General features: G+C 42.0%; 1 pseudogene; it reads left to right on the top strand.

Moving 5' to 3' along the window:
* The first annotated feature begins 8381 nt into the window (after window positions 1-8381).
* Window positions 8382-23630, top strand: part of LOC149252434 (expansin-like B1) — a 60587-nt pseudogene continuing 45338 nt past the window's right edge.

The raw sequence follows: 23630 nt of genomic DNA, 5'->3' as shown, positions 1-23630 counted from the left end.
TGACTGTAATAAAATCCTAGATGTATTAAAAGAAAAGATGGTTACTATACCGATTTTGGTCTTCCCGAACTGGAAGAAAGAGTTTCATGTCCATGTTGACGTGTCGAGTATAGCGCTGGGGATAGTACTAACACAAGAGGGTGGAGAAGGCTTGGATAACCCTATCGCATTTGCGAGTTGCAGATTATCTAAAGCAGAAAAGAATTATTCCACCACTGAACGTGAGGGACTGGCTATGGTGTATGCATTCCAGAAGTATCGACACTACTTCCTAGGAGGACACTTCAAGATGTATACAGATCACTCCGCATTGAAATACTTGGTCAATAAGCCTGTGTTGGGGGGGACACATATGCAGATGGCTTTTATTGTTCCAAGAATATTATTTTGAAGTTGTTGTGAAGCCTAGACAATGGAACGCGGGACCAGATCACCTGTCGTGCATTGAGACAAGAGAGGAACCTACTAGTCTGGAGGAAGGATTACCTAACACACAGCTCTTTGTTGTGCGCATAGCAGATGGACATTTTGAAGATATAATTCACTTTCTCACAATTGGAACTGTGTCGAAAGGGTACTCCGTCCAGCAAAAGAAGGAACTAGTGGTGCACGAGGCAGATTTCTCTGTCATTGTGTGGCACCTATATAAGATGGGGAATGATGAGATACTGCGAAGGTATGTACCTGAATTTGAACGAAGAAATATCCTCGCAGATGCTCATGGGGTCATTGTGGGAGGACATTATGCAGGGAGAGCGACCACGCAGAAGATTCTCTGCGTAGGGTTGTGGTGGCCGACCTTTCATCAAGATTCAAGAGCACATTGCAAGGCCTGTGATATATGTCAAAGAACAGGTAAACCATCGCGGAGGGACGAGATTCCTTTGAATCTAAAAATGACATTGCAGCCCCTTGAAAAATGGGTGATTGACTTCGTAGGACCTATAAAACCTCAAGGAAAAACGGGCGCGAGATATATTATCACTGCGATAGAGTACCTGACTCGTTGGGCAAAAGCGCAGCAGGTAAAATATTTCATGGCTGCGACGGCGGTGAAGTTTCTGTTTGAACACGTATTGACGCAATTCGGATGTCCAAAAATCTTGATGAGCGATTGCAGTACACATTTCTTGAATGAGACGATCAGCACGCTGACATAAGAATTTCAGGTTTATCATCAGAAAATCACACCATATCACCCACAAGCTAACGGGATAGTGGAAGTGATTAACAAAGTACTGGAGACTACGCTGACCAAGGTATGAAATGTGAAGCGAAGTGATTGGGACCTATGCGTACCTGCATTATTATGGGCTTATAGGACGACATACAAGAAACTGACGAGACAGACACCTTTTTGGCTTGTCTATGGAGTAGAGGCTATAATTCCTATGGAGTATATCGTGCCTAGTCTGCACATAGCGGCACTCACAGGTATGACGATCGCGGCGCCCTGGAGGAGAGCCTTGCGCAGTTGGAGGAGATCGAAGAAGAACGGTTTTTGGCTGGATTCCACTAGCAGGTGAAAAAGCAGCACGAAAAGGCCTGGCATGATCAGCATATTAAGTTGCGCACCTTTAAGGTGAATGATTTGGTGTTACTATATGATAGTAAGTTTGATCAATTCTAGGGAAGCTCAAAATGCATTGGCTGGGACTGTATGTTATTAAGGAGATCACAGATGGTGGAGCGGTGCAGTTGGTAAAGTTAAATGACGAACTTTTCCCCGGGAAAGTAAATGGCAATCATTTGAAGTTATACACAAGTGGCCCGACCATTTGACTAGCCGCAGGAAGCACAGTCTTAGCACTCTAGGCAGCGGAAAGGAAGCGCGGGACTATAAACTACTCTGCCCGAGAGTTACGCGATGACATGACTGTGCACAGTGGCAAAGTATCACAAGGTCCGCGACAGCACGAGGGTAGCTGCGCTGCCGCGCGGGTTGGCTGGAAAGTGACTGTTACAGTCACTATTCATGATGTGATGCTTGGTTTGAGACCAAATGGAGCGGGCGACAGGCATTTAAGGCGAACTTTATGGGATAGATTTGGGAAAATCTACCGCCAAAGGATCATTAATGGACCGAAAGTGGGGGGAACGGTTGAATTCAAATTCAAAAGGCGTTATAAAGTGCAAAGGGCTGCCCAGCAAACAACACTTGGCAATTTGAGAATTGAGCTATTGTGCTCCCAAAGATTCATGAACCCCAATTTGTTCGATCTTTTGAAGTCAAAGGCATTGTTTGAGCACTTACCTGAGTCGTTAATAGAATTGTGGAATAGTAGTATGGCTGCACCAGAGGAAGCCATGGATATTGGAGAGATGATCGCTGAGGAGGCCGCATAGGCCATATCAGTAAGAGAAGCCCCAGAAAGCGTCAAGGTAGTCGCAAAAATCCCTAAATCGCCATGCACACTGAGACCCAAGAAAAATAAGCAGCCTATGGTATCAGTGCGCATGTCCCCTAGGAATCCGTTAAGGATGAGGTTCATCATGGACGAAAAGGGGAAGGTGATCAATTTGGAAGCCGATGAGGAGGAAGAAGACTTTAAATAAATCTTGGTAGAGGAGGAGGACGAAGAAATGGAGGAAGAAACCCAGGGTGTGGACCCTCTGACCAGGTTGCCCACATATGTTCTTCCGCATAAGGGGAAAGCAAGGGTGCCCAAGAACCTAGATGAGAGCAAGAGCTCTCTGCAGACACCGTTGCTCCCCTACGACATAATTTTTTACGGAGCGCACTTGGGGCGAGTGCCTGTGCTAAAGTTTGAAGACTGGGATCTCGCGGACCACGAGAGATTCCCACATTTGGCAACCACGCAGTTAATGCGCCAGAAGAAAAACACACCAGCGGGAGTCATAGAGTTGGAACTACACAAGTGGTTGCGAGGAGTAAAGAAAGCAGGATTGTTAAACTTGCTCCAAGTGTCGCATTACCATCGTGCCCCAGTGACCATTTTTGTCATCAGGCAGCTGCTCTACCTGGTGCATGATGGGTGCTTGTGGTTGGAGGAGCCCATCCCCATCACGGATTATATAATTCACATAATTACCCGGCTCCCTTGCAAAGGGGAGGATCCAATGAACATATCTGAGGGTAAAAGTGATGATTTGGCCATCACGGAGGCCATGAAGAAGAAGTTCAAGCTAGAGAAAAAAAAGAGAGGGTACATGATCTCCAGTATCAATAACATTGAGGTCAAAGTCGCAACGCAGATATTAGCTGGGAAAGTTATGCGGAAGTTCCACGTGGATGAGGTGCCCACGCCGGTGGTTACACTTGCCGCGTAGGATGTAAAGGGGGTCCAGTTTAACTAGGCGTATTACTTGTGCAAAGAGTTCCTAGAAAATTGTCGCGAGGCACAGGAGCAGGGGAAGACTTTCCACTATGCATGGCTTCTGCTATCCATAGTGTTGGTGGCTTGGGAATTGCCCGAGGACAACCAGTTCCCAACGATTGGGCAGGATCTTCTGCAAGCAGTGAAGTACGCTTCGCTGTGGGAAACTAAAGATACACATAGGATTAGAGACATCAAAATATTTTGGGTGTTCATGGAGATGAACATCAAAATGGGGATTAACCGCAAGCCACAGTTATCACCCACTGTCTATAACAGTCTATAGAGCTTCACTGAGTTCAAGGCAGACTTTCATCATGTGTACATTAGGGCGAGGAAAGACCCCGTAAAGGCATGGAAAGAGTTACCTTATCTGGTGACGAACAATGTCATATTCATCGTCCTTGAGTCATGGCCGCCAGAGTGGCGCATTGTAGCCAGTTCTGCGATGGAAGCGGAGAAGTCTGTTGCATAGAGGAAAAAGGAGGAGGCAAAACTACAAATGGCACAGTTGGCAGAGAAGAGAAGGAATGAAGCAGTAGTAGCCAAGGTGCAGGAGGCGCGCGATGCTGCGAAGGCAGCAGAAGAGCAGCTGAGAGGAGCTGAGAAGGATCACAAGGGAGAAAAGTCGCCTTCCCCCAAACAGGAGACAGATCCAAAGGAAGGTGGCGCGGATCCGCAGACAGCGTCCACACAACTCAAGCGACAGCACCCAAGAGAGTAGGTGGGGCTGCAAAAGAATTCAAAGGCCTCAAAGACTTCTTTCGACCCAATCACCCTCACTGAGGGGGATCTCCATGACATTGGGGAGACGGTGTGCAATGTCACCGTGGAGACCCTCCAGCATTCACGAAGGAAAACCAGATAGTGTTGGGGGCCCTCTGGGCATAGACACAGGATTTTTAGGTGTGCACTCCTCAAGTTGGTACTTTGTCGACCAGCCTCGCAGTAGGCACGACCATGGCTGAAAAAATGTTGCGCGCCCGCATGAACAACACTATAGTGCTGCCAGAGGGAGCAATGGTTACAAAAAATGAGGCCGACAGGCCTATGGTGATCCAGGTGGATGTTGGTGGTCACCCACCTATCCCACTTGGACCCCCACATCTGTCTCTTTCAATTTTTCAGTTTCCATAATTGTAGCACAATTTACTATTTTTAGCAGTTTTTTAGGTCCTAAACTTCCGGAGTCGTTTTGAGGCCCTAAACAATGTTTTTTGCGAAAATAGGGAGCAACATGAGTCGTGGACCAATGTTTCTCTTCCTAGAGTTATAGTCCTCGGATAGATATTTCTAATGAGCTATTGTATGCATCAAATGGAGATCGGACGCCAAAGTTACGACCCCGGGAAGTTGATGTACCAATTTACCCAATCGGGGCCCACAGTTTGGTGTTTCATCTTCTAGGGTTAGGTTTTTGGATGTTTAGGGTTTTCCATTGTTTCTCAACAATAAATAGGCCTTCGAGCCTCATTATAACTTATTTCAGAGGCATGTAGCCGCCACATCTCTTCTCAGAGTAAGCTACCATGGCCTTAGCTGGTTTATTTCCATTTCCGTTTGTAAGCATATTTCAGTATTTTACATTAATGAAATGAAGTATTATTTCCACTGCATCTCAGTGTTTATGATTATCTCTGTAATTTGTTGTGTTCATGTTTAAATCCAGACCAGTGGTATCAGAGTGGTCTACGTTTTCTCTGTTTTTCTTTGCATGTCCCCAACGAGGTCGGGATATAAGGAGTCAGGGCTTGAACTGGTCGAACCTTTGCAAGACTAGTCTCGCAAATCCCGACGGCCTCCCATGTTGGATGAAAAGAAAGATGAGGGGGCAGGATATCCTATCAAAATCTTTCTTGAAGAAGCCCTTGAGTGACAAAGGAACACGATGATGGACAGCTTTGCCCAAATCCTTCAGCGGCTACCCAGGGGCGATGCATCAACTTCCAACAACTACTCTGGAAACACCACACCATTTAAGGTACAAGCTAATTTTTAAATCCCCATATTCAAGGGTCAGATAGACGCAGATGCTGTCGATAAATGGTTAAATCTTCTAGAGGGTTATTTTTCTATTCATGATTTTTCCAGTCGGGAAAAGATTATTTTCGCTCTTCTCAAAGCAGCCCCCCACGTCAAGGACTAGTGGGAAACCTACTACAAACAAAAGGATGAAAGTACAGGTTCACTATTTTCAGCCACACCCACTTGGAATTAATTCTGGTATGCCATCAAGGAGCAGTGCTACCCTGTCAAAAGCTATGAGGACAAATACATAAAGTGGACCACGCTACAACAGGGAAGGGACCAAGATGTGCCAGAGTTCACAAACATTTTTCATACCCTTCGCACACAGTTGGGTATCAAGGATTCTGAGCTACATTTGGTACTCAAATACTGCGGCTACCCACATAGGTACATCGAGGAAGAGATGGAGTTCCTAAACATCTCCTCGCTCGGCACGGCATACCGATACGCTGTCAAAATCGCGCATAAGTTTAAACAGAAGAAGCGAGACTTTGGATCTGCGAATTTGAAGCAAGGGAAAGGCTTCCCCAAATCGCAGAACCAAGGACAAAGCTAAGATGGCGAAACCCAAGACAACCCTTCGAAGCCACAAGAAAATAACAACACCACAAAGTCGAAGAAGGACATAGGAAAGTGGTGTGAGTTCCATAAGAGCCCCACTCACAACACAAGTGAGTGTTGAACCAAGCAATCGCTGGTGGCCGAGTTGAAGGCTTCAGAATCAGATGCATGTTCCAACCCTGAGCCAAAACCCAACAAGTGGAATGGAAAAGGGAAGCAGATCATTGATGCGGAGCCCAGTGCCATTGTTGCCATCGCCAAGATCCAGAAGAATGAGCCCAAAGATCCAGAGGAGGGGGAACGTCTTTTCCACTCACAGATGTGGGTGAAGGGTTCGCCGCTGCAATTCATTGTCAACAGTGGCAACCAAAAGAACCTCATTTCAGCAGAGGTCGTGAAGTGGTTGGGCCTACTGACTACACCACACCTGCAGTCGTACAGTATCGGGTGGCTTCACCAAGGACAAGATCTCCGAGTTTGCCAGCAGTACCACCTGCCCTATAGCATCAAACCCTTCACAGATGAGGTATTGTGTGATGTTGCACCTCTGGATGTTTATGATGTATTATTAGGCCAGCCATACTTGTGGAGGCGACATGTTGTGTATGATTCAAGGCCTCATGATGTCATTATTTCTTTTTGTAATTCATTATACAGGATACTAGAGGGTCGCACCTACCGCCACCTCTTTGATCACGGCTAAGAAATTCAGCAAGCTCATCTCCTAGACTAGGAAATTCATTTTCTGTCTGGTTCGCTCCCAAATAAGGGGAATATCGTCACCACATCCATGACCCCCGCGAAGGGTTCCTCCACGCAGCATCAGCAACAGAGGGATACGGTCATGAAAGAACACAGGAACAGCTTCTCCTCACCCACAGGGGCACCACACAACTTTCAGGTGGGCAACAAAGTTTAGTTACATCTGTAGAAAGAACACCTTACAAGAGCCCATTAGAAGCTCATACCACTTCGACATGGTCCTTATAGCATTACCAAGGTTGTGGGAAACAATGCTTTGGAGCCCAGCATGGAGCGAAGAATTCCTCCATTCCTTCGCTTACACCAAGTGTTCAAAGTGGACCACCCTCTACCATGCTTCCCACCATTACTGGACACATCAAAGATTACAGAACAGCTCATCAGGGACCAAGTTCAGCATATGGAGGAACTCAGCGCAATGGGGAACATTGCTCCTAAGGGGGGAGGAATGATCCAGGTGGATGTTGGTGGCCACCCAACTATCCCACTTGACCCCCACATCTGTCTCTTTCCGTTTTTCAGTTTCCGTAATTGTAGCACAATTTACAATTTTTAACAGTTTTTCGGGTCCTGAACTTCCAGAGCCGTTTTGAGGCCCTAAACAACATTTTTTGGGAAAACCGAGAGCAACATAACATGGGTCGTATATCAATGTTGCTATTCCCAGAGTTATAGTCCTCAGATAGACCTTTCTAAAAAACTATTGTACGCGTCAAACGAAGATCGGATGCCAAAGTTACGACCCCAGGAAGTTGATGTACCAATTTACCCAATTTGGGTCCACAATTTGGTGTTTCATCTTCTAGGGTTAGGTTTTTGGATGTTTAGGGTTTTCCATTGTTTCTCAACAATAAATAGGCCTTCAAGCCTCATTGTAACTTAGTTCAGAGGAATGTAGCAGCCACATCTCTTCTTAGAGATAAGCTACCATCGTCCTTGCTGGTTTATTTTCATTTCTATTTGTAAGCATATTTTAGTATTTTACATTAATGAAATGAAGTATTATTTCCACTGCATCTCGATGTTTATGGTTATCTCTGTAATTTGTTGCGTTCCTATTTAAATATGGAGCATATGGTCAGTGCACTGAAGGGAGTTGGAATAAACATGGTTGCGCTCCCTCGAGAGATGCTCTATGTTCTACAGGACAGAATGACTGCAGAATTGTGAGCCAAGGAGGGTTGCATGCTCCACGTCATGAGTGAGCAGCGAATCAATATGGAACAATTGAGCTTGCAGCGTGATGAGGTAGTGGCGCAGAACCGACAGATTGTGCAGGTGGTTGAGGACGCCTGCCAGATGGTCCCAGAGTTGGCCATCCCAGCAGAAGACCCAGTGGAGGCGCGCATCCGGAAACTCGCAGCAGGGGTGTGCGAGGTGAAGGAAGAGATGGCCAAGGTTCAGCTGGAGCTGAACCTTTAGATAGTTGAGCTCCAATTGAAGGCGTAGCCTTCAACTCCGCTAGAGGTGAAGGAACAGTGCGTCAACGCTATTACAACCAGAATAACGGAGATCAACAGTGCAGTGAAGGACTATACCAAGTTATTTGAAGAGTCCTTCGAGGTCCTCACTACTTTGTAGGAGGACCCGAATATACAACACCTAGAAACAGAGGCGTGTGAGCTACAGCAGTAGTATGACGAAATAAAAGGGACCACGCAGATGGTATCCCTTACACAGAGGCTCGCGCGGATGCAGCAAGCGAAAGCGCTCAAGGAGCAGGTGGACGTTGCTCAACACAAGGAAGTTGTCTTGAAGGCATGCGTACAACCATGGATCGATGAGGCCTTCGTCATTACAGCCTCCATCGAAGCAAAGCTCGTGCAGATGCAAGGTACATAGGAACAGATTCAGGACACCAGTTCAGCTACCGCGGTCTCTGAACAGTGCGTCTAGGAAGTGCAAAAGGTAGCTGCTCAGTGCGATGTCGATCTTGTAGCAGTTCAAGCAGAGTTGGGAGGTCTCTGTGCGAAGATCTCCACACTGACATAATGACTCGAGGGTGAGTCATGATGTTTGTGTTAGGGGCCTGTTGGGCGCGGGATCCCCCAAGGAAAGTTTTGGGGCTTAAAGCCTAGATTTTGGCTAAAAATTGTAAATCCGATGTAAAGACTCTGCATTTTGTGGGTGTGGAGCGCGAAGTTGTAAATGAGTCATAGGGTTGTCTGCCCTCAATTTTGTAATGTAATGTCAGATTTAGAGATCTACCCATGGTCCACGGACCATGGGATTATATAAATAGAGTGAGGCTCTAAGTAGTTGAGACATTTAATTCAAGTAGTGATCATGGAATAGAAGGATAGCATAAGATCTAAGTGTAAAGTTGAGTCTTTGGTTTGTAGAGTAGGAGAAGGATTTGCAGCTGAGTGCGCAGAGACCTAGTAGTCTGCAGTTGAGTGCATGGACCCCTGCAGCTGAGTGCGTAGGGCGAGTCGAGTCTGTAACTATTGAAGCATTAATAAAGAGAAGTTTTACATCAATTCTGTGTATTTATTTCTTGTTTTCTGTATCGAATATATTGGGTATAAATTGTATTTCTTTTGTTTATATGGTGCGCAAACATATATAACTGTGTAGATTAAGTGAATGTGAGTTAAATTATTTGGTTACACGAAGTTGACTAACATCTATAAGAGGATAATTAATATACGCGGTGTAACTTGGGGAAATAGCATAGATCGCTGCCATAGCAGCGTGAAATCAACTCAGCCCCCTGGTTAGGGCTGCGCAAAGGACAATTATAGCAGATCGCGAAGGTATCACAGGTCAGAATAGTGCGCGAAGTAACTTGTGCGAAGGTAGGCACAATTGGACTAAATCGACCCCTCAGACATCTCAAGGGTGCGAAAACTTGGTTCCAGCATCCCCCAATACTGCTTCAGGTGAGACTTCATTCAGCGCACCACAAGCTGATGCCGAAAGGGCCAGTAGTGTAGGGATTTGTTTGGATAATTAACTCCGAACCTAGGTCAGGCCCCATCAAGCCGACACATTTTCAATACTCCTCCGCAAGAAATGGATTATCAAATACCCCAATCCCGCTTCTATGGAAGTTGAATTTTCCTCTTGAAAATGCCTTTGTCAAAATATCTGCATCTTGTTCCTCTGTCAGAATGTACCGTAACAACATAATTTAGCTCTGCACACAATCTCATAGATGGTGATACCATATGTCGATATGCTTGGATCAATCATGAAATACTAGATTCTCAGAGAATTTGATACAACTCCGATTATCACAGTAAGTCATTGTATGATCCATCTTCTGATAAAATAACCCAACAATAATCTTTCTCATCTAGATAGCCTCGCATGTTGCTTGACTTGTAGCCATGTATTCTGCTTCCGCTAAGATGAGTGCCACAGATCTCTACTTCCTGTTGTACCAAGAAATTGTTGTTGAACCAACACTGAAAATTCCTCTTGAAGTGGTCTTCATGTATGATGGATTCCCCGCCTAACCTACATATGTGAAGCCTTGTAACTTCACTCCCTCTGTTTATTTGTACCAAAGACCAAACTGAGTAGCGCCTCTGAGGTATCTCAACACATGCTTTGTTGCCTTCCAATACAGTTTAGTTGGCTTAACCATGGCTTGACTAAGTTGTTTAACTACATAACACATGTTCGGTCATGTATTCACCAAATACATGAGTGAACCCATAAGTTGCCTGTAAATGGTAGCCTCCACTTCCTCGCCTGAAGTGGCATCCTCTTTCCTTCAGTTACCTGCTAGAAAAGTGTCCATGGCTTTGCTACTCTCCATGCGGAACTTATTCAGTATCTCTTTGGCATACTTTCCCTGAAAGACAAATAGTTTCCCATCTCCTTTCCATACTTCCAAACCAACGAAATAATGCATGAGCCCCATTTCCTTCATCTTAAACTCTCTTTTTGTTAGAAAATTATATATTACAAACCAATGGAACACATAAAATATTGCAGAAATAAAAACACAGAAAACTCATAAAACAAGAGAGACACAGATATACGCAGTTCACCCAATTTGGGCTACGTCATGGAGAAACAACCAGTGCTTCCTTTTATATTATCCAACAAAATGAAGAGATACAACCTACAACAAATTCAATGTAATTCACTCGTCGCTCTCACACAATCTCCTCTCCCTTTCTCGCTCAGAATACACATCTACATAGCTGCAATACAATTCCTCATATATAGTGAGAGGTTTCCTTCTAGGGAAAAAAACACTAAATTAAACATAACTTCTATTGTCAAATTTCCACCTAATGAACGACCCAGATTGACTACGAAATTACAACATTTTACTAGGCAATTTTACATCTATTTTTAGCTTCGGGGGCACTACCCCCAATCCCCCGCCGAGGGGGGATCTAAAGAATCATTGTCGCCCCCATGGACCCCCCTTGTAGTGAAAATAACAGGTGACCTTTCCACCCCATTTTGAATTGGGGTCTAAGGCGGTGATACCTTTGAATAAAAAAGATAATCAGGCTCCACACGCAACAATCTCCCACTTAGAGACTGATTATAGCAACCCCACCACTGCTTCATTTGTTGGACTATGACTCCACTTGGGACCTGGTTGTTTCTCATATTCATCATCATACTTGAAGACTAATTGAAACTGAGTAGAATCTGAGTTTCTCCCTGGTTACAACTTTTGCTAACGTATCTGCAGGATTTTGGCTAGTGTGTATATTTTCCAGCTTCAACTGTCCATCCTCCAACACTAACCATATGAAATGGTACTTGAGCTGTATATGTTTAGTCTTGAAATGAAATGCAGAGTTCTTTGCAATATGTATGGCACTCTAATTGTCACTATATAACCTGACAAACTCTTGCTTCTTACCCAATTCATCCAGAAACCTTTGTAACCAAATCATTTCTTTACTATCCTTTGTAGCAGCAACATACTCTGCTTCCATCATTGAGAGTGCAACAACACTTTGCAGTTTTAAAACCTAGCTGACAGTTGTTCCACCTATAGTAAACACATACCCTGTGGTGCTCCTCCTGTTATCTCTATCATCTGCCATATCTGCATCAACATATCCCTGTAGAGAAATGTTTGAACCACCAAATCATAATGCTTGATTTGTGGTACCTCTCAAATACCTTATAATCCACTTCACCACCATCCAATGTTTCTTGGATTGTCCATGCACTTGCTTACAACTCCCACTGCATGTGAAATATCAGGCCTTGTGTAGACCATTGCATACATTAATCTTCCAACTGTTGATGCATATGGAACTTTATACATATAAGCCATTTCTTCCTGAGTCTTGGGACACACCTCCTTACTTAGTTTGAAATGGCTAGCCAAAGGTATACTAACTGGTTTTTCATTTTTCATATTAAATCTTTTCAACACCTTTTGTATTTACTCACTCTGAGACAATGTTAATTTGTGATTCTTCATGTCTCTATTTATTCTCATACTAAGGATTTGTTTTGCAGCACCCAAATCCTTCATTGCAAATGAGTTTTCCAATTTTATTTTGAGCACATTTATTTCCTGCATGTTAGAACCTATAACAAGCATGTCATCTACATACAATAACAATATAATATAGCTTCCATCATTTTTCCTTTTGAGATAAACACAATGATCAGAGTGACATATAGTATAACCTTGTTCAGACATAAGCCTATCAAATTTTAGATACCACTACCTTTGAGCCTGTTTTGAGCCATACAAACTCTTCTTCAAATTGCACACTAGTTTCTCCTCCCTTTTACCTCATATCCTTGTGGTTGCTACATATATATCTCTTCCTCCAAATCCCCATGGAGAAAGGTTTCCTTTACATCTAACTGCTCAAGATTAAAATCTTCAGCTATTACTAGACTAAAAATAGTTCTAATTGAAGTCGTTTTAACAAGGGGAGAAAATATCTCATCATATTCTATACCCTTTTTCTATGCAAACCTCTTCACCACAAGTTTAGCTTTATACATTTTTCTACCTCCATCTTCTTCCTTCAATCTGTAAACCCATTTATTTTGCAATGTTGTTTTACTTGCAGGCAACCTAACTAAGTCCCAAGTTTGGTTATGTACTAAGGAGTCCATCTCTTTTTTTATGCCTTACTCCCACTTCTTCATGGTTTCTACCTACACTGCTTCTTCATAACATTTTGGTTCACTAGAATCAATCAACAATACATAATACAATGAAGGAGAGTATCATTCACGAGGTCTACTTATCCTGGTATATATTATAACACCACTTTCAGGTGTTTTAGGAGCCTCTTGTTGTTGTGGTTGTTTTTGTTGTTCTAGCTGTTGATCATTATGATTTTCAAGCACCTTCACTTTTTCTGTGATCTCTTCAAGCACTGTGTATTCTTTGTTTTCTTTCTCCTATTTCTTTTCCTGCATCTAGTCCTTATACAAAACCTTTTCATTGAATTTGACATCTCTACTCCTAATGATTTTGTGTTTTTCATAATCATAAAAGTGATAACCAAAATCATTAACACCATATCCAATAAAAGTACATTTTTTTTTTTTTTTTGCCTCAAGCTTTGTTCTATTTTCTTTATTAATGTGGACAAAGGCTTCACAACCAAAAGTCTTTAAAAATGAGTAGTTTACCTTTTTACCTACCCATGCCTCCTTTGGAATACCACCATCCAATGAACTTGAAGGCCCTCTGTTAATAGATAAACAACAGTATCAACAGCATCTGCCCAAAATTGTAAAGGAAATCCTACATGCAATCTCATGCACCTTGCACGCTCTATGATTGTCCTGTTCATCCTTTCTGACACACCATTTTCTTGTGGTGTTCCTGGAACTGTCTTCTCTCTGCGAATTCCATTCTTTGAACAGTACCTATCAAACCCTTTGCTGCAATATTCACCTCCATTGTCTGATCTGAGACACTTCAACCTTTTTAATGTCTCATTTCAACCAAAGCTTTCCATTTCTTGAAAGTATCAAATACATCATATTTATTTCGAATATAATAAATCCATGTTTTTTTGGTTGCATCATCAATAAAAGTAACATAATAATGAGAGCCACCAAGAGATGATACATAAGTAGGTCCCCATACATCTGTATGCATAAGCTCTAATTTTTCGCTCTTCTTTTCTTTCCCAAATCTAAGGAATCTGACTCTTCTCTGTTTTCCATAAACAAAATTCTCACAAAATTCCAAATCAACATGCTTCAAAACTGGAAAAAAAATTCTTGAGTGAAGAATCTGCATCCCTTTCTCACTCATGTGCCCGAGCCTATGATGCCACTGTAGGAATTTACAGGGTAAGTTCCTCAGAAAGAATACCAAAAGGACACCGCTCACAACCAGATCTCAAATCAATACACCAGTATTTTTGACGTGGTTAAAACCCTCAAAGTGCAAGGAGGGAAACAGTCCACGGCCTGTCCCAACGTGGGTACTACAGGCAATTTATTAATCAAAGAATGAAAATTTACATAAGCTTCTCTCATGCACGGATAACCCGAACAATGACCCTCCATGCGCTTTAAATAGAACTCATGGACCAATCGGGTGTCAAGCCACAGATCAAGTGTCGGTAATACCGAGGTGAGAGTGAACCGTCGGATCACTACATATCGTGACCGTCGGATTGTAAGTTACAAAATGTACAACGGTAAAGAAACACACTTTACCTAACTCTAACCTAACTCTATACTAGACCAAGTTGAACTTAACTATATCCTATGTGTCGGAATATCCTAACATCCCCCCTTAAGAACAACTTGGGATAGGATTGAAGGATTTACAAATATGACACAATAGGAGAAGGAAGGAGGCACTAGAGCCTATCCCCCCTTAGTGACAACTTCCTGAACTCCAAGCATATATCGAAGTTTAGTGAACTTCGCCTCTGTGAGAGCCTTTGTGAAGATGTCTGCAACCTGATCATCTGTTGGACAATATTGCACTTCAAGAACATGGTCATGAATGAGCTTTCTGATGAAGTGCATGTGTAGTTCAATGTGTTTGCTGCGCTGATGCTGGACTGGATCTTTGCATAGCTGAATGGCACTTTGATTATCACACCAAAGTGTGGTTGGATGCTGCTGCTCAAAGCCAAACTCTGATAGGATCTGACGAAGCCACAAGGCTTCCTTACTAGCTTCCACGGCACCACGATACTCTGCTTCTGCTGACGAAAGAGAAATGGCAGCCTGTTTCTTACAAGCCCATGTAATAGGTCTAGAACCAAGAGTGAAGACATAACCGGCAGTAGACTTCCGATCATCAGGGTCACCAGCCCAATCAGAATCAGTGAAACCAACTAACAGAGGAGCTGCTTTGGCACTGTAATGAATCCCAAACTGTACTGTACCTCGAACATAACGAAGTATTCTTTTAGCTGCTTTCCAATGACTTTCACGGGGGTTTTGCATAAAACGAGCAACAAGGCCAACAGCAAAGGAAAGATCAGGACGAGTATGGGTTAAATACAAGAGTTTTCCGACAAGTTGACGGTATAAGGTAGCATCAACTTCAGGAGAGGTACAAGAGACTGAAAGTTTGACTCCAGACTGAAAGGGAGAAGGGGCTGGCTTACAGTCTTCCATGTGAAAATGACGAAGAATATCACAAGCATACTTGGACTGGGAAAGGAAAATACCCTCTTGGGATTGCAAGACTTGAAGACCGAGAAAATAGTGTAAGTGTCCTAAGTCTGTCATTTCAAATTTCTTTTTAAGGCTGGACTTCACATGGTTTATAAGGTTGGGATCACTACCAGTAAGAATAAGATCATCAACATAAAGAACAAGGATGATAAGAGAGTTGCCCACTTTCTTGGTGTAGACAGTATTGTCAGAATGACACCTAGAAAAGCCAGATTCTAAAAGAAAGCTATCCATTTTGGCATACCAAGCCCGAGGAGCTTGCTTGAGGCCATAAAGGGATTTCTTAAGTCGACAAACAAGGCTGGAGTCTGTTTGTATGAAGCCAATGGGTTGTTCCATATAGATTTCTTCCTGCAAGTCCCCATGCAAGAAGGCAGATTTAACATCCATCTGATGGACTTCCCATTTTAAAGAGGCAGCAAGGGAAAGAACAAGGCGGATAGAGTTCATTTTGGCAACAGGGGAGAAGGTTTCAGTGTAGTCAATGCCTTCAACCTGTGAAAAGCCCTTAGCAACGAGACGAGCTTTATGTTTATCAACTTTCCCATCTGGTCCATACTTGGTTCTGTAAACCCATTTACATCTAACAAGTTTGCGTCCCTTTGGTAGAGGAACAAGATCCCATGTATCATTTGTCATCAATGAATGATATTCTTCATTCATAGCTGCTTCCCAATGTGGATGGCCTGAAGCTTCTGCAAAAGTGTCAGGATCATGATTTACTGGAGCTTGAGCCAGTAAAGAAGAGGCTCTTTCAAACTGAGAATGTGTACATCGTTGATCTGTGGGATCACCGGCAAGATCACCTGCTGCATCCCGAGTAGCACGGACCCATCTTGGAAGTTGAGGATCCTGAGAAGGTGGGGGAGGATTATCATCCTCGCTTTCATCATCTGAAGAAGAAATGTTTTCAAAAGTAGAAGAGATAGGAAGAGGTGGCACATCCGCCGGACTAGGCTCGCAGGCCGATTTATTTTCATCAAATTTTACATCTCTTCTAATGATAACATTTTTGGACTTAAATGGAATAAGTCTATAACCTTTTACATCTTCAGAATATCCAACAAAAGTACATTTCTCACTCTTAGGTTCTAAAGCTTTATGCTTTTCATCTGGAATATGGGCCCATGCTTCACTTCCAAACACACGAAAGTGACTTACATCTGGTTTAATGGAACTCCAAGCTTCTTCTGGAGTGATATTCTCTAGAACCTTAGTAGGAGTGCGATTGATTATATAATTTGCACAATTAATTGCTTCGGCCCAAAAACTAAGACTGAGTCCTTTAGATTGCAGCATACAATTAGCCATTTCCTTTAAGGTGCGATTTTTCCTTTCAGCTACACCATTTTGTTGTGGAGTGTATGGAACAGTATGTTGCATTTGAATTCCATTTTCGGTGCAAAAGTTGATGAATGTGTTTTTAACATATTCTCCACCATTATCAGTTCTTAGCTTAAGAATTTGATGTCCAGATTGTTTTTCAACAAAGGCTTTGAAGGCCAAAAAAGTGTTAAATACTTCGCTCTTGAGTTTTAAGAAGTATACCCAAGTGCGTCTGGAGAAATCATCAATGAAAGTTAAGAAGTACTTGCAGCCAGAGAATGAAGCAACAGGAAGAGGACCACATAAATCACTGTGCACAAGCTGTAAAGGGGCTGAGGCGTGCCAAGAGGCACGTTTGTCAAAACTGTCCCGATGATGTTTTCCGAGTACACATCCGGAACAAACACCATCTCTGCAAGATACCATAGGAAGACCTGTCACCATATTTTCTTTACATAGATGCTGAAGGGAGCGATAGTTTAAGTGACCAAATCGCTCATGCCAAAGTTTGCTCACTTCATCATTATGAGCAACAAATACTGAGGGAAGATTTGATGACCCAAAGTTGTGAAACTTATACAACCTTTTGGAATCATCAGCAAGACCAGTAGCTAGAATCTGTTTAGGATCTTTTAGATCCTTGATTACAACATCATGAGGTGAAAATTCAACAATTTTACCTTCACCTGAATGAGTTATCTGATAGACAGATAGAAGGTTGCAGGATAAGGTTGGAACACATAATACATCATTAAACTGACCATTGTCTAGATGAACAGTTCCAGTCCCTACAACATTAAGAGATCTATCATCACCAATATATATATTTTTGGTGTTACAATCATTTAAAGAAGAAAACATGGCTTGGTTTTTGGCCATGTGACAAGAGGCTCCAGAATCAATGAGCCACTCATGAGAATGAGAAGAAGAAGAAGATACATTTAATGCATAACCAGACTGAGATGATTGACAATGACATGCAGAGAGTGCCATTCCGGAAGTTGAAGTTGAAGTAGGCTCCACATGGATGTTATGTTTCTTCATTGCGGCTTCCAAGGCTTCCATCTTCTTAAAGCATTTAGATTCTAAGTGGCCGTCTCGATTACAAAAGTTACAATGTCTATCAGTCTTCTTCCATTTGTTTTTATTGGTCTTATCATTTTGCTGAAATGATCTTTCATTTTGAGGCTGAGATGGTTTAGGACCATTCTTTTGAGGATATGACTTCTTAGGATTCTTTGAATTTGGTTGCTGCTGGGCGGCTAACGCTTTCGTGGAAGAGTTTCCAAGATTAAGAAGACCAAGGTGTAAGAGTTTTTCTTGTTCTCTTATTAAGGAATCACAAAAGGAGTCAAAGGAAGGGGCCTTGTAGTCTTGTCCTTGACAAATGAAAGCTTCCCTTGTAGAATGGAAAGTGGAAACAAATACAGAGTAGGCTGGTCCCAACTTAGTAAGGATGGAATAAATAAGGTTACCATCTTCTTTCTTAACTTTAACACCTTCCAAGAGATATCTAAGGGTCTTGAATTTGGACAAGAAATCTTCAATGCAAGAAAAATTATTAGGATCCAAAGTAAGCAGCTCATTTTCAAGTTGATGGGCTCTAATTTCATTTTTAATCCCAAAAAATTTAGCAAGTTTTTCTAATGCTTCATGAGGAGTCTCAAGTTCTGCAATGTGGAATCTAAGATCAGGAGAAATAGACATCCCTATCAAACCACGTGCTTGATCTTGTCTATTTTCCCATTTTGCCGCCTTGTCTTCATCTTTTGGTTTCTTCTCTTGGTCTGTGGCTATTCTGAAGAGACCTTTACTTCTAAGTAAATCTTCGATGTAGGTTACCCATTGGAAGTAGTTAGTGCTGTCAAGAATGACTTGGCATGGACTTTCCATTTTTTTAAAAACACTGAAGCTGAAGATGCTGAAAGTAAGTGTTCCAATGGATAGATCTCGAAAAAATAGGCGGTTTTAAAAAAAACGGCTCTGAAAAAGGCTTCCGGATGAAGAAGTTATGGCTTTTTGAAAAAAAATTGTTGACGTTGCCGGCAAAGTGCGCGAATGTGCGGGAATGAAAAAAAATCCGCCCCCACAAAATGGAGACTTGAACCCAAGACCTCTACTCTCTTAAAATAGCTTTGAACCAATTGATCTATACAAAAAATTTGAGAGAGAGAGAGAGAGAGGGGGGGCCTTGGTTTGCGTGCTTGCCTTGAGAAAGCTCTTTTTCCCTACAAAACCCAACACGAATATGCAAAGAAAAACGAACCTTGCGGCTCGAAGTTAGCTTTAGCCAAAAAACTAGAAATTTAAAAAAAAATCTCAAAGTTAGCTTTAGCCGAAATACTAAATATTTTTCTCAATGTTTCTGATTTTCCGAGATCACACTAAGGTGCAGGGAAAAGAGCATACGCATGAGAAAAATCCTTCCTTTCTGTTTCTGATTTGCCCAGATCGCACAGAGTCGCAGGGCAAAGAGCATACGCAGAAATGAAAGGTATAGATCCGGTTAAAAAAAAAGGCTAAATAAACTGAGACCGAAATAAGCAGAGAGAAAATAACAGTAAACTGCAAAAAACACTGTATACCTCCCGATCTGAAAAATGACGCAGCTAGGGCTACCGGAAACCTTTTCGCGTGAAACGAAAGGGGTTCCTCACTGGAACAGATGCTCCGAACGCAACAGAGCAGTCCTCTCGGCCCGAAAGCAGTCAGAAACAGCAGATCTAGGAAACGACAGCCGCATGCAGTTCTACCGGCTTCAGATTTGGATCACCAACGGACGCGGCCCTCAAATAGCTCTGATACCATGTAGGAATTTACAGGGTAAGTTCCTCAGAAAGAATACCAAAAGGACACCGCTCACAACCAGATCTCAAATCAATACACCAGTATTTTTGACGTGGTTAAAACCCTCAAAGTGCAAGGAGGGAAACAGTCCACGGCCTGTCCCAACGTGGGTACTACAGGCAATTTATTAATCAAAGAATGAAAATTTACATAAGCTTCTCTCATGCACGAATAACCCGAACAATGACCCTCCATGCGCTTTAAATAGAACTCATGGACCAATCGGGTGTCAAGCCACGGATCAAGTGTCGGTAATACCGAGGTGAGAGTGAACCGTCGGATTGTAAGTTACAAAATGTACAACGGTAAAGAAACACACTTTACCTAACTCTAACCTAACTCTATACTAGACCAAGTTGAACTTAACTATATCCTATGTGTCGGAATATCCTAACAGCCACAATGTCGTATATGCTCCTGTAGAGGTTAAATCATTAATAGAATTAGAAATACTATTGCATAAATACAATGTACCAACCTTTTCTCCTTTTGTTATTACCAATGCTCCTTTAGTGACCTTCCAGGTTTTATCTGTAAAAGTAGTTACACAACCTTCACCTCCCAACTGCCCTGTTGAAATTAGATTTTTCTTCAGATCTAGAACATGCCTTACCTCCTTCAACAACCATTGATTTCCATTCTATTGTTTTATGAAAACTGTACCCATTCCAATGATTTTACAGGGTTTATCATCACCCAATCGAACCCGTCCAAAATCGCCTTGAACATAATCATGAAAATGTTTCCTATCAAGTGCGGCATGGAATGATGCCCCTGAATCTACCACCCAGGCATCAATAATATTTTCTAATAAAAGAATCAAAGCATATTGCAACACATCACCTGTCACATTCGCTTCATGATTGTTTTCTTGTTGTGTGTCTCCTTCTTTTCCCTTCTAAGACTTGTAGGTTTTCTTTAGGTGTCCTTTCTTCCCACACTTCTAGCACACTATCCCTGATCTAGACATGGATCTACATTTCCTTGAATTATTGCGATATCCTGGGATCTTTCATCTTTCAATTTTTCTTCCCCTAGTATTTGTAGTCAAAACATTACCTAATGTCTCATCGGAGCTTTTCCGTTGCATTTCCTCGCTAAGGATTGCACCGACAACATCATCAAACTTTAAAGTACTAGATCCAAAGACATAGTTACTAATGGCCATAACTAAACCATTCCAACTTTCTGGCAATGAGCACAGAAATAACAGACCCCTAACTTCATCATCAAAATTTACCCCTACAGAACTTAACTAACTGGAAAATATATTAAATTCATTTAAATGATCAACAACAGATCCACCTTCTGACATCTTCATATTAAATAAATACTTCATAAGAAATACCTTATTTGAGGCTGAGGGTTTTTCATATAGTTTGGCTAATGCCATCATTAAACCCTCTGTTGTCATTTTCTTTGAAATATTACAGGCTACCAACACTACTAAGCACAGTTGTAATGTTCCAAGTGCCTTTCTGTCGAGAATAGCCCATTCTATGTATGTCATACTCGTCGGCTTCTTTGTCTTTCCGCTCAATGGTAGGTACAAATATTTTTGATACAAGTAATCTTCCATCTGCATCTTCCACAGTTGGTAGTTTTGGCCATTAAATTTTTTGACCCTAAACCTAACATATTCTGCCATTACTCCCACTCGAACTAGGAACTCTTCCCTCCTACGAGATTATCAGCCAAATAGACCTTCGGCTTTGATACCAATTGTTAGAAAATTATATATTACAAACCAAATCAACACATAAAATATTGCAGAAATATAAACACAGAAAACACATAAAACAAGAAATACATAGATGTATGTGGTTCACCCAATTTGGGCTACGTCCATGGAGAAACAACCAGTCCTTCAGTTTACATTATCCAGCAAAATGAAGAGATACAACCTATAGCAGATCAGTTGTAATTCCCTCTTCGCTCTCACACAATCTCCTCTCTCTTTCTTGATCAGGATACACATCTACATAGCTGCAATACAATTCCCTCATATATAGTGATGGGTTGCCTTCTAGGGAAAAAAACCCTAAATTAAACATAACTTCTATCGTCATATTTCCACCTAATGAACGGCCCATATTGACTACGAAATTACAACATTTTACAAGGAAATTTTACATCTATTTTTATCTTCAGGGGCGTTGTCTTTGATCCCCCGCCAGGTGGGGGGGCTCTAAAGAATCGTCATCACCCCCCCGGGACCCCCCTTGCAGTGCAAATAATGGGCAGTGTTGTTGCCCCATTACGAAATGTGGTCCAATTCGTCGATACCTTTGAATAAAGAAGATAATCAGGCTCCACACCTAACACTTGCAAGGTCCTCCTTGCAAGATCTTATCAGATGCACATCACCAGTAAGGATCAATTCATTGACATATAACACAATAATCAATAATTTACCTTCTACCACAATGTGATAGAGGTTTGCATTTGCTTCACTTTTGGTGAAGCCCAAACTAGTGAGATAACAATTGATCCTAGTATACCAAGCATAGGGTGCTTGCTTGAGTCGATACAATGCTCGCTTGAGTCTTCACACATGCAACTCTCTGTCAAAGGTCTCAAACCCCTCTGACTACTGAATATGCACCTCCTCCTCAATAACTCCATTTTGGAATGTTGTCTTCACATCCATCTGGTGTATATTCCACCCCATCTGCGCTGGCAATGCTAAAATTGACCTAATGGATGAGTACCTTGCTACTGAAGAAAAGGTCTCATCATAGTCAATTCCCTCCACCTGAGAGAACCCCTTGGACACAAATCTAGCCATGTGTTTCTCTATGATCCTGTATGTTAAATGCTTTACCTTGTAAATCCATCTCAAACCAACCATTGATTTGTTTGTTGGTCTTGGGACCACTTCCCAAACATTGTTTCTAACAATGAATAATATTCCTCTACCATAACATCAACATATACTAGTTTTTGCACTACTTCCTCAAATGAGGATGGTTCTGTCTCAACTAGCTCAATCATCAGAGCCACGTACCCAGTGTACCAATCCAGTGACCTCCACTGCCTGCGATGTGATGTGGGTGATCCCGCATTCTCTCTAGCATCCTATAATAATTTGTCAGCTTCCTTGGTCTGCTTCCTTCCGTCTTTGGATGTCTCTACTTGAGGGGATGTCTCCACTCTCTCCTCCTTTGCTTGAGGTTTCTCCACAACTTCCTGAGGTTCTTCCTTTGGAGACAAAATCTCCTAATCAAACTACAACTGAAGCTCCCTCTCAAGAGAACACCTTATTTCCTTTTCCTCATCAAACTTCACATCCTATCTGACCAATGTCATCATGAGGGATGGTAAGTACACCTAATATTTTTGAGGTGTATCTATGTACCAAAAAAATATGCCCAACTCTATTGTTGGCTCTAGTTTTTTCCTTGCTTCCTTGGAAACATGACAGTAAAATGGTGATCCAAATATCCAGAAGTGTGACACATATGGTTTCTTCCCTAAAAAAGCTTCCTCTGGTGTACACATGCCAAGAATCCTATAAGGACTCATGTTCTGCCAATAGACCAGTGTGTTGCATGCTTTAGCCCACAAGTGTAGAGGTAGGCTTTGTTCATGCAACATCACTCATGCTGCTCCCACAATATTTTTGTTCTTCCTCTCAGACAACCCATTTTATTGTGCATTATGAGGTGTTGTCAACTCCCTTCAAATGCATTCCTTTGCAATAAAAAAAAAAAATCATTCGACACATACTCACCATTGTTATCGTTCTTGAGAGCCTTTACTTTCCTGCCAATCTCTTTCTTAACAAGTGCTTTAAACTCATCAAAATTGGAGAATGTTTGGTCTTTCTTCTACATGAAGTAGATCCAGCACTTCCATGAGAAATCATCTATAAATATAACATAATACATGTGCTTGGTAGTGGAGGATGTCAAGAAAGGTCCACATACATCATAGTGGATCCTTTCAAGGGTTGCATGCGCCCTGTTATCCCAATCAATGAAGGTGGATTTTGTGTAATTCCCCAAGATAAACCCTTTTCATGTATCCCATTGCTCTAGTGCCTATATAAATTTTTGCATGATCTTCAAAGTGCCATGATGCAAATGGCCAAGTATTCTCTGTCATAATTTGTCAACATCTCGGCTTTGCAGCTTCTCTACTTGTGTGCTCAATGTT

Source organism: Pinus tabuliformis, chromosome 7 (genome assembly GCF_031772625.1).
Source record: "Pinus tabuliformis cultivar Carrire ecotype Pingquan chromosome 7, CPIR1, whole genome shotgun sequence".
Lineage (NCBI taxonomy): Eukaryota > Viridiplantae > Streptophyta > Pinopsida > Pinales > Pinaceae > Pinus > Pinus tabuliformis.
The sequence above is the reverse complement of the archived record's forward strand: the minus strand, read 5'-3'. Positions and strand labels throughout refer to the sequence as shown.